The sequence below is a fragment of the Marmota marmota genome, unplaced genomic scaffold (genome assembly GCF_001458135.2).
Source record: "Marmota marmota marmota unplaced genomic scaffold, marMar, whole genome shotgun sequence".
Classification (NCBI taxonomy): Eukaryota; Metazoa; Chordata; class Mammalia; order Rodentia; family Sciuridae; genus Marmota; species Marmota marmota.
The window spans coordinates 36,707,229-36,716,127 of NW_026000026.1; the positions used below are offsets into that span (position 1 = coordinate 36,707,229).

The window sequence follows — 8,899 nt, forward strand, 5'->3', positions numbered from 1 at the left end:
CCCCCCCCCCCCCCCCCCCCCCCCCCCCCCCCCCCCCCCCCCCCCCCCCCCCCCCCCCCCCCCCCCCCCCCCCCCCCCCCCCCCCCCCCCCCCCCCCCCCCCCCCCCCCCCCCCCCCCCCCCCCCCCCCCCCCCCCCCCCCCCCCCCCCCCCCCCCCCCCCCCCCCCCCCCCCCCCCCCCCCCCCCCCCCCCCCCCCCCCCCCCCCCCCCCCCCCCCCCCCCCCCCCCCCCCCCCCCCCCCCCCCCCCCCCCCCCCCCCCCCCCCCCCCCCCCCCCCCCCCCCCCCCCCCCCCCCCCCCCCCCCCCCCCCCCCCCCCCCCCCCCCCCCCCCCCCCCCCCCCCCCCCCCCCCCCCCCCCCCCCCCCCCCCCCCCCCCCCCCCCCCCCCCCCCCCCCCCCCCCCCCCCCCCCCCCCCCCCCCCCCCCCCCCCCCCCCCCCCCCCCCCCCCCCCCCCCCCCCCCCCCCCCCCCCCCCCCCCCCCCCCCCCCCCCCCCCCCCCCCCCCCCCCCCCCCCCCCCCCCCCCCCCCCCCCCCCCCCCCCCCCCCCCCCCCCCCCCCCCCCCCCCCCCCCCCCCCCCCCCCCCCCCCCCCCCCCCCCCCCCCCCCCCCCCCCCCCCCCCCCCCCCCCCCCCCCCCCCCCCCCCCCCCCCCCCCCCCCCCCCCCCCCCCCCCCCCCCCCCCCCCCCCCCCCCCCCCCCCCCCCCCCCCCCCCCCCCCCCCCCCCCCCCCCCCCCCCCCCCCCCCCCCCCCCCCCCCNTCGCAGACCATGAACTGAGCCAATCATGTCTCTTTCTCTACTCCCTCTGCTAAAAATCAATATCTTGCTCTCAGCCCCCACCCCCCCCCCCCATCAAGGCTATTGGGAATTTTCAAGTCCTTGAGCTGGAACCCCAATCATATCCTTGGTAATTGCTTCTGAGATAGGCACCAATTTTGCAGTTTTTTGTTTTTGTTTTTGTTTTTGTTTTTGTTTTGCCTCAATTCTCTTAACAGCTCCTAGGCTAGACCCTAGGATGAAAGATATAATTCAAGGTAATCATAGTCAAATAAGCATGCATCTCTTCTAGTAGAAGGGACCCAATTGTATGTTCTCCTTAATTGGGGATATTACTCAGAACATTATCAGAACATTGTCCAGGCTGTGGAAAAAGGCAGGGAATGTGGGAGTTTGGGCTGTTTTATTATTAATGCGCTTTGTGTTGTGGAAGGGAGTAATGTTTGGGAATTTCATAAGGATTATTTCAGGATGTGAAAGGGTCACCAAGAAGGAAAGAGATAAAAGAAAGTTATAGGCATGGAGATATATTTTGCTAGGAAAAGTTGAAGAGAAAGTATATTGTATGATAAGGACAAAACTAAGGATGTAAAGAAGCTATAGAATGTTTAAGAAAGTTGTGGATGGTTTGTGGAAGGTAAATACTCAAAAATTTTGTGTATGTGATTTAATTGGCTATAATTAGTACAGTTGGTTAACATTGTTTGAGATTTTTATGGGGTCAAGTTTTGGTGTGCTGGTACAGGAAAGGGTCTAGTTCTTTGTTGGACTGGCAGTATTTCTTGGAGCCTTGGTCTGCTCTTAATTGTCAGGACGATTTTTTGTGTGTGTCTCATGGGCTTTTGTTGCTTTGGAGGCTGGGGCTTGGAAGGTTGGAGTTATACTTGTTTTGGGGTCTTTTAAATGTTTGCTTCATGACTGGTTGAACAGACGCCTATGTTTTGGGTTGTTGCAGTATGGTCAATGCCCTAGGTGTGTTTGTCTGGATGCATGTATACATCTAGGGGCTGGATATGTTTGTCCAGGAGTTAGTTATCTGAGTGTTGATGGGTTTGTGAAGTAGAGGCTCTAATGGGCTGCTACAGGCAAGATGGTTGCCTTACCTGTGTTAAGTCTGAATGGACTTTCATTTTGTGGACTTCCGCAGTGGTGTTTGGATGGGGCTCTCAAGTGAGCATGTTTGATTCTCAGATGTGTATCTCTGGTTGCATATATTTGGTGTGTTACCTGCATTGTGGTGGCCTAGAATGATGGTTGTTTTGTTCACCCAGTTATGTGGTGGTCATTTGGGGACTTTTGAACAGGTGTGGGCTCTGATTCTTTTGAGACTTAGTTTGCCTGAGTAGTGAGGGCTTGGTAGATGCAGGAGATTATCTTGATGGGACCATATTGGTATTTTGAGAAGACCTTGTTGATTTGATGCATGAGGTGTTGGGTTTTGGTGTGTGTCAGTGGACTGAGGTTTGCCCTTAAAGAAACCCTTGAGTAACCTTCATACTGATTCTCCCTCTAGAAGTCTTTCAGCTAGTGGTAGTCCGAACACAGGTAGGTCAAAGTTTATCATGACAGACAGGGAATCACAGGATGCAGGGCCCCATCAGTAAGAGTGACCAGTTTGATAGGCTACCTTCCTTTACCTTGCTCACTCATGAGAAAGAGGAGGAACACGAGGGGACGCCTTGGTTGGGAGACAAAAGGAATAATGGGACACCTTGTCCTTCCCTTTTTGATTTACAGATGGGAATTACTCCCTCTACTGACCACATACCCTTAGAATGTATCTTAAATAGTTGAGATCATATTGACCCACAAACTGTAAAAAAGAAACGCCTGATATTTTTCTGTACAGGAGCCTCGTGTGAGTATAACCTGGAGTATGGGGAAAATGGCCTCCATAGGGAAATATCAACTATAACACCATTTTACAGTTAGACCTGTTTTGCAAACAAGAACATAAAGGGTCTGAAGTCCCTTATGTGCAGGCCTTCTTTGCCTTAAGGGACAACCCCAAATAATGTAAAAACAAATGCTACATAGATATGGTACTTCTTGCTGTTCTCACTTTAGGACCAAATCATGGAAGGACATCTCCCTTTTAAAAAAGAATAATACACCATGTAACTGCCCTTCCTATCAGGACCCCAAAGATGCCCAAGGCCCCTAAGATAACACCCCGTATTTATTCCTCCCTTCTGCCTTTGTAAGAAGCAGGTATGGGCCTAGATGGGAGACCTACCACAGTGCATGTAAAGAGAATGTTCCCTTCTCTTTACATGGTTTAAAGCAGACAAAGGCTGACTTAGGGAAAATTTCAGATGACCCTGACAGCTGTTTTGAGTTTTTTTCAGAGACTAACTCAAACTTTTGACCTGGCATGGAAAGATGTTATGTGGCTTCTCAATGAACCCCTGACTCCAGATGAAAAGATGGCAGCCCTACAGGCTGCTGAGGTGTGTGGGGGATGAAATATATGCAACCAATGGGAACAGGGATTTCCTGACTGGCCAAGGAAATGAACACTTCCCTGAGGGAAGACAAGCAGTGCCCCAAAATGATCCCCACTGGGATCCTAACTCTTCCCCAGAGGACTTGAAAGAAACATTTTCAGCTCCTGTATTATAGAAGGGCTCAGGAGGACTTACACTAAGCCTTTAGATTACTCTAAGTTATCTCAGGTTGCTCAGGTAGACCCCCTCTGCTTTCCTAGAAACACTCAGGAAGGCTCCGACCAAATATACCAGCATGACCCCAGAGTCTGTGGGGGGCCAATTGATCTTAAGGGATCACTTTATAACCTAGTCAGCTTCAGACATCAAAAGGATACCTCAGAGAGTTCCCTTAGAACCTGACAATACTCAGGACAATCTTCTTAAAATAGCCAGTAAGAAATTTTACAATAGAGATCAGGAGGAAACTTAAATGGAAGAGGAACAGAACTTTTTGAAAGATAGTGGCTCTAGTGACTACAACAGAGTAGGTCAACTCAAAGTGAGGCTCAGGAGAAAGGAAGTCTACCTCTACTTGCTTTGGTTGTGGACAGGAAGGATACTTCAAGTAGGGTTGACCATGGAAGTCAAGGGCGGGGGACCGCCCTCCCAAACCTTGTACTGTTTGCAAGGGGGACTATTGGAAGTTGGTTGTACCTAGAGGTGAAAGTCCCCTAGTTCAGACACTTCTCTGATGGTCCAGCAGCCGGACTGAGGAGGCCCAGGGCATCCCTCATTGGCTCCCCTTTCTTGAACCATCATGTCCATAAGGCAGCCTTGAGTGACCACGACCATAGAGGGAGAGGAAATTAGTTTCCCTTTGGACTTGAAGGCCGTTTTTCTGCCCTGTTTTCAAGTCCTGGTCTTGTCTCAACACTCTTGTAACTGTAAAAGGAATGTCTGGAAGACCTCTTACCAGAAGTTTCTCAAGACCCCTCTGCTATGAATAGGATGGCATTCTTTTTATGTTTACTTTCTTAATCACACCTGAGAGCTCAGCCCTTTTACTGGGGAAGGACATTTTAGTCTGTGTGTATCCATCCATTCTCATGGCACCAGGAGGAACTTTCTGTCTAGCATTGATGGAGACTAATATTAATCCAGAAGCATGGGCAAAATAGGAAGAGAAGAACAACTTTTGTTAAAATCCATATAAGGGTCCCATCTCCTTCACATCAGAAACAGTTTGTCTTAAAACCAGAAACAAAGAAAGGGTTATAAACTGTAATAGATAACTTAAGAATACATGGCCTTCTGAATTTTGCAGTAGCCCTTGCAGTACTCCTGTTTTGGGGGTACAGAAGCCCAATAGGAAATGGAGATTAGTATAAGACCTTTGGTTGGTAAATGAAGCCGTGGTCCCCATTTGCTCAGTAATCCTTAATTCTTATACTTTGCTATCTCAAATTCCAGAGGACTCTGAAAGGTTCTCAATGTTAGATTTAAAAGATGCCTTGTTTTGCATTTAAAGAGCCCCCTGACCAATCTACTTATTTCACTTGGATTATTTAACCCTAATGGTTTAGAGATAGCCACACTTGTTTGGACAAGCCCTAGCTCAGGATTTTTTTCCAGTTCAGCCATCCACAGAGGTCATTTCACTATGTGGATGACCTTCTCCTCTGTGCTTCTTCAGATGAAATCTCACACAGGAATACCAAAGCATTACTTAATATTCTGGCAGAAAAGGATACAAGGTCTCGAAGTCTAAAGCCCAGCTTTGCCAAGTGTCTGTCAAATACCTGGGATTAGTGCTGAATATCAGGAGAGGAAAGGATTAAACCTATTTCCTCTTTCCCACTGCCTAGGACTCTGAAGAAACTAAGAGAGCTGTGGGTATAACAGGATTTTGTAGACTACGGATTCCAGGGTATGGGGCAAATAGCCCGTCCTCTCTATCAGTTAATTAAAAAAACACTCAAAGCTCAAATACCCATCTTTGGGAATAGGAACCTGAACAGGCCATTGACCAACTTAAAAAGGCACTACTTCAAGCACCTGCTTTGAGCTTCCCCACTGCACAGACTTTTTATTTACATGTCTTTGGAAGACATGGGAAAGCATTAGCAATTCTGACTCAAGAACAGAACCCATACAACCACCTGTGGGATACTTGATCAAAGAATTGGACTTAGGTGCCAAAGGATGGCCAACCTGCTTGTGGGCAGTAACACCAGTGGCACTTCTAATCCCCAAGACTGCCAAATTAATGATGTTAGGAAGAGATTTAACTGTACTTACTCCCCATAATGTGGCAAGACTCCTAGAGGACAAAGGGAGTCTTTGGCTCTCAGGTACTAAAGTGCTATTATTTGAAGAATCAGCTGTCCAATTAAAAACCTGTCCCTTTGTAGGGACAGCCATCTTTCTTCCTTAGGAAAAGGAAACTGAACACAACTGTGAACAAGTAGTACTCCAAACCTATGCTGCTAGGGAAGACTTAAAAGACACCCCCCCTAGAAACTCCTGACCTAGTTCTTTTTTACAGGTGTAAGTTCCTTTATGGAGCTGAGGGTTCATAAGGCAGGATACGTAGTGGTCACCTTAGAGGCAACTAACTATTGAAAGCTCAGTCCTCTAACCAGGTGCTAATGCTCAGTGTGCAAAACTCATAGCTCTCACCAAGAATTGTAGAAATTTGCAAAGAATAAAAGTGTTAATATATTTACAAATTCCAAGTATACCTTTTTAGTTCTTTATATCCATACTGCTTTTGGAAAGAGAGACTTTTTTTTTTTTTTAATATGTATTTTTTTAGTTGTAGGTGGACAAAATACCTTTATTTTTATGTGGTGCTGAGGGTTGAACCCAGTGCCTCACATGTGCCAGGGAAGCGCTCTACCACTGAGCCCCAACCTCAGCCTGAGACATTTTTTTTTTGACAGCTAATGGATCTCCTGTTAAATACCATAATGAAATTGACAAATGCTTTTTCTGTCAATTTGAAGTCCCTGTAAAATATTGTAGGGGTCATCACAAAGGAAGTAATGAGGTCAGAGAAGGCAACAAACTAGCTGATCAGGCTGCTACAGCTGCAGGCAAGGAATGGCTAACTGTAAAAACAATAGAGGCACCTGTGATCTGGGAATACTCTTAGAGATGCAGCCTCAATACTCTGAACTTAAGAAGAATGGGCCCTCTCACAAGAATACTCTCCTTACCCCTAAGGATGGTAGCAAACAAATAGGAAAGTCATATCAGAGGCCAATCAGTGAGAGTTCATTAAAGCCTTCCACCAATCTTTTCATTTGAGCATAGACAAAACTCATCATATGATACAAAAGCTATTCACAGGCAAAAATCTCAGATTCACCAGATCACTAAGCCTGTGAAATCTGTCAAAAGAACAATCTCCTCAATAAAAAGATAGTTCCCTTAGGCATACAACATAAAGGTAAATATCCTTCGGAAAACTGGCAGCTAGATTTCACTTATATGCCAAAATCAAGAGGCATGCAGTATCTCCTGGTCTGGGTAGACACTTTCACCAGTTGGGTGGAAGCCTTCCCTTGCAGGATGGAAAAGTCCTTAGAAGTAAAAAAAATCCTGGTCTCTAAAGTCATTCCCAGGTTTGGACTTCCCAGAAGTTGACAGAGTGACAAGGACCTGTCCTTCAAGGCAACTGTCACTCAAAGTGTATCTACAGCACCTTGGTTTACAATATCATTTGCATTGTGCCTGGAGGCCCACATCATTAGGAAAGGTGGAAAAGACCAACAATGTCTTCAAAAGATACCTTAGAAAATTAGCTTAAGAAACCCACTTCCTGTAGCCTGCCTTGTTTCCTGTAGCCTTACTACTAATCAGGAACACACCATAGACCTTAGGCTTAAGCCCCTATGAAATGTTACATGGATTACCATTCCTCCCTAATGACTTTTTTTTTTTTAAATTTGTTCTAATTATTTATACATGATAGCAGAATGTAGTTTTATTCTTTGTACACAAATGGAGCAGAACTTTTCATTTCTCTGGTTGTACAAGATGTAAAGTCACACCACATGTATCTACGGTAATGATGTTCATCTCATTCCACCATCCTTCCTGCCCCCATGCCCCCTTTGCCCAATTCAAGTTCCTCCAATCTTCCCCCGCCCTCCACTGCTCGAATAATGACTTCTTGCTTTACAAAGAAATAGCACAAATACAGGACATACCAGCCCTAGCCAAATTCTAAAATACCTTACAAAAACTTTCAGGGGCATGCATTAGAAATACTGGTCCTTATGGTCCTTTGCTGTTCAGTCCTAGAGATTTAGTATTGGTCAAGTCTCTCCCCTCTCTCTCCATCTTTAGGCCCTGGGAGGGCCCTCACAAGTAATCCTGGTTTCTCTGACAGCAGTTAAAGTGGTTGGGATCAACTCATAGATCATCATTCTCAAGTTAAACCTGAGAACCAGCAGAAGATCCTAAAGGTAAGCATCCCCAGGGAGAAAAAGACATCAACTAGTACTCCTGTGAGCCACTGGAGGATTTCAAACTTCTGTTCAGAGAAAGAGATATAAGTAGCAGTACCCTTGAGAATTTGGGGTCTGATAAATGATAATTGGGATAACTGCTCTTGGGAGTAGGACTAACATAAGTTGCCCTTGATTCTTGGAATAGGTGTGAAAATGTATGGTTGTGTCGGGATATTGGATAATAATTATCATACTGTTTTTATGTAGATATGGGAACTGTATTATGATGGATTCAACTTTTGGCTACTGCCTTTAACTTACCTGATAGTTGGATATGTGGAAGAAAATCATTTGGAATTATCCCTGTCCTTCTGGAGGCTTGGAAAAACTTAAATTGCACTGTGTCACTTCAGATGCAATATGAAAAATAATTTCCTAATCAAGAAATAGACTGTTTTTTAAAGGATGGGAGGATCTGGGCGTGGTGGCACATGCCTGTAGTCCCAGAGACTTGGGAGGCTGAGACAGGAGAATCTCAAGTTGAAAACGAGCTTCAGCAACTGCAAGGCACTAAGCAACTCATTGAGACCCTGTCTCTAAATAAAATACAAAATAGGGCTGGGGATGTGGCTCAGTAGTTGAGTGCCCCTGAGTTCAATCCCCTGTACAGAAAAAAAAAAAAAAAAGCGTGGGAGGAGGATTTTTCAGAGCCAGGCCAAATAATTTAATATCAGTGATGATTCTGTGACCCTTTCTGGGCTCAGTAAGCTTCATATGAACACCTAATTGACATTTCCGGTTTACTTTGAAAATTCTTCTTACACTCCATCTGATGGTCCTGTCTTGGGATTTCTAAATACATCACTATGCTCCTGGACATTTGAGGTGACATACACCACAACAGAGGGTATAATTCTTCCCTATATAGTCAATTACATGCAAAGCCCCAGAAAAACACACACACACACACACACACACACACATTTATTCTTAAACTTAAATTTCCCTCCTCCCTGTAAAGCCTCCTGTTCCAAAGTTAACACCTCCAGTCTTTCAGCAGGATGGAGTTCAGGAACTTTTAAGGGAACTGACCTCCTTTACTATTTTCCTCTCAAAAATTCTTTTTAAAAATGCATATTATTGGGGATGAGGATATAGCTTAGTTGGTAGAGTGCCTGCTTTGCATGCACAAGACCCTGGGTTCAATCCCCAGTACTACCAAAAAAAAAAAAAAAAAA

The 8,899-nt window shown here is 46.6% G+C and overlaps 1 protein-coding gene across 2 annotated transcripts in view; it reads left to right on the top strand.

Annotated features, from left to right (window-relative positions):
- Positions 1 to 8,899, top strand: part of Btbd3 (BTB domain containing 3) — a 43,215-nt gene that overhangs the window by 1,839 nt on the left and 32,477 nt on the right. Inside the window, exon 1 of one of the 2 annotated variants that reach the window (XM_048811318.1) lies at positions 7,601 to 7,676. The exons of the other annotated variant lie outside the window; for it this stretch is intronic. The gene's annotated coding sequence lies outside the window, so the exon portion shown is untranslated. Of the gene's footprint in view, positions 1 to 7,600; positions 7,677 to 8,899 lie in introns of those variants that run through there. 2 annotated transcript variants of the gene reach the window in all.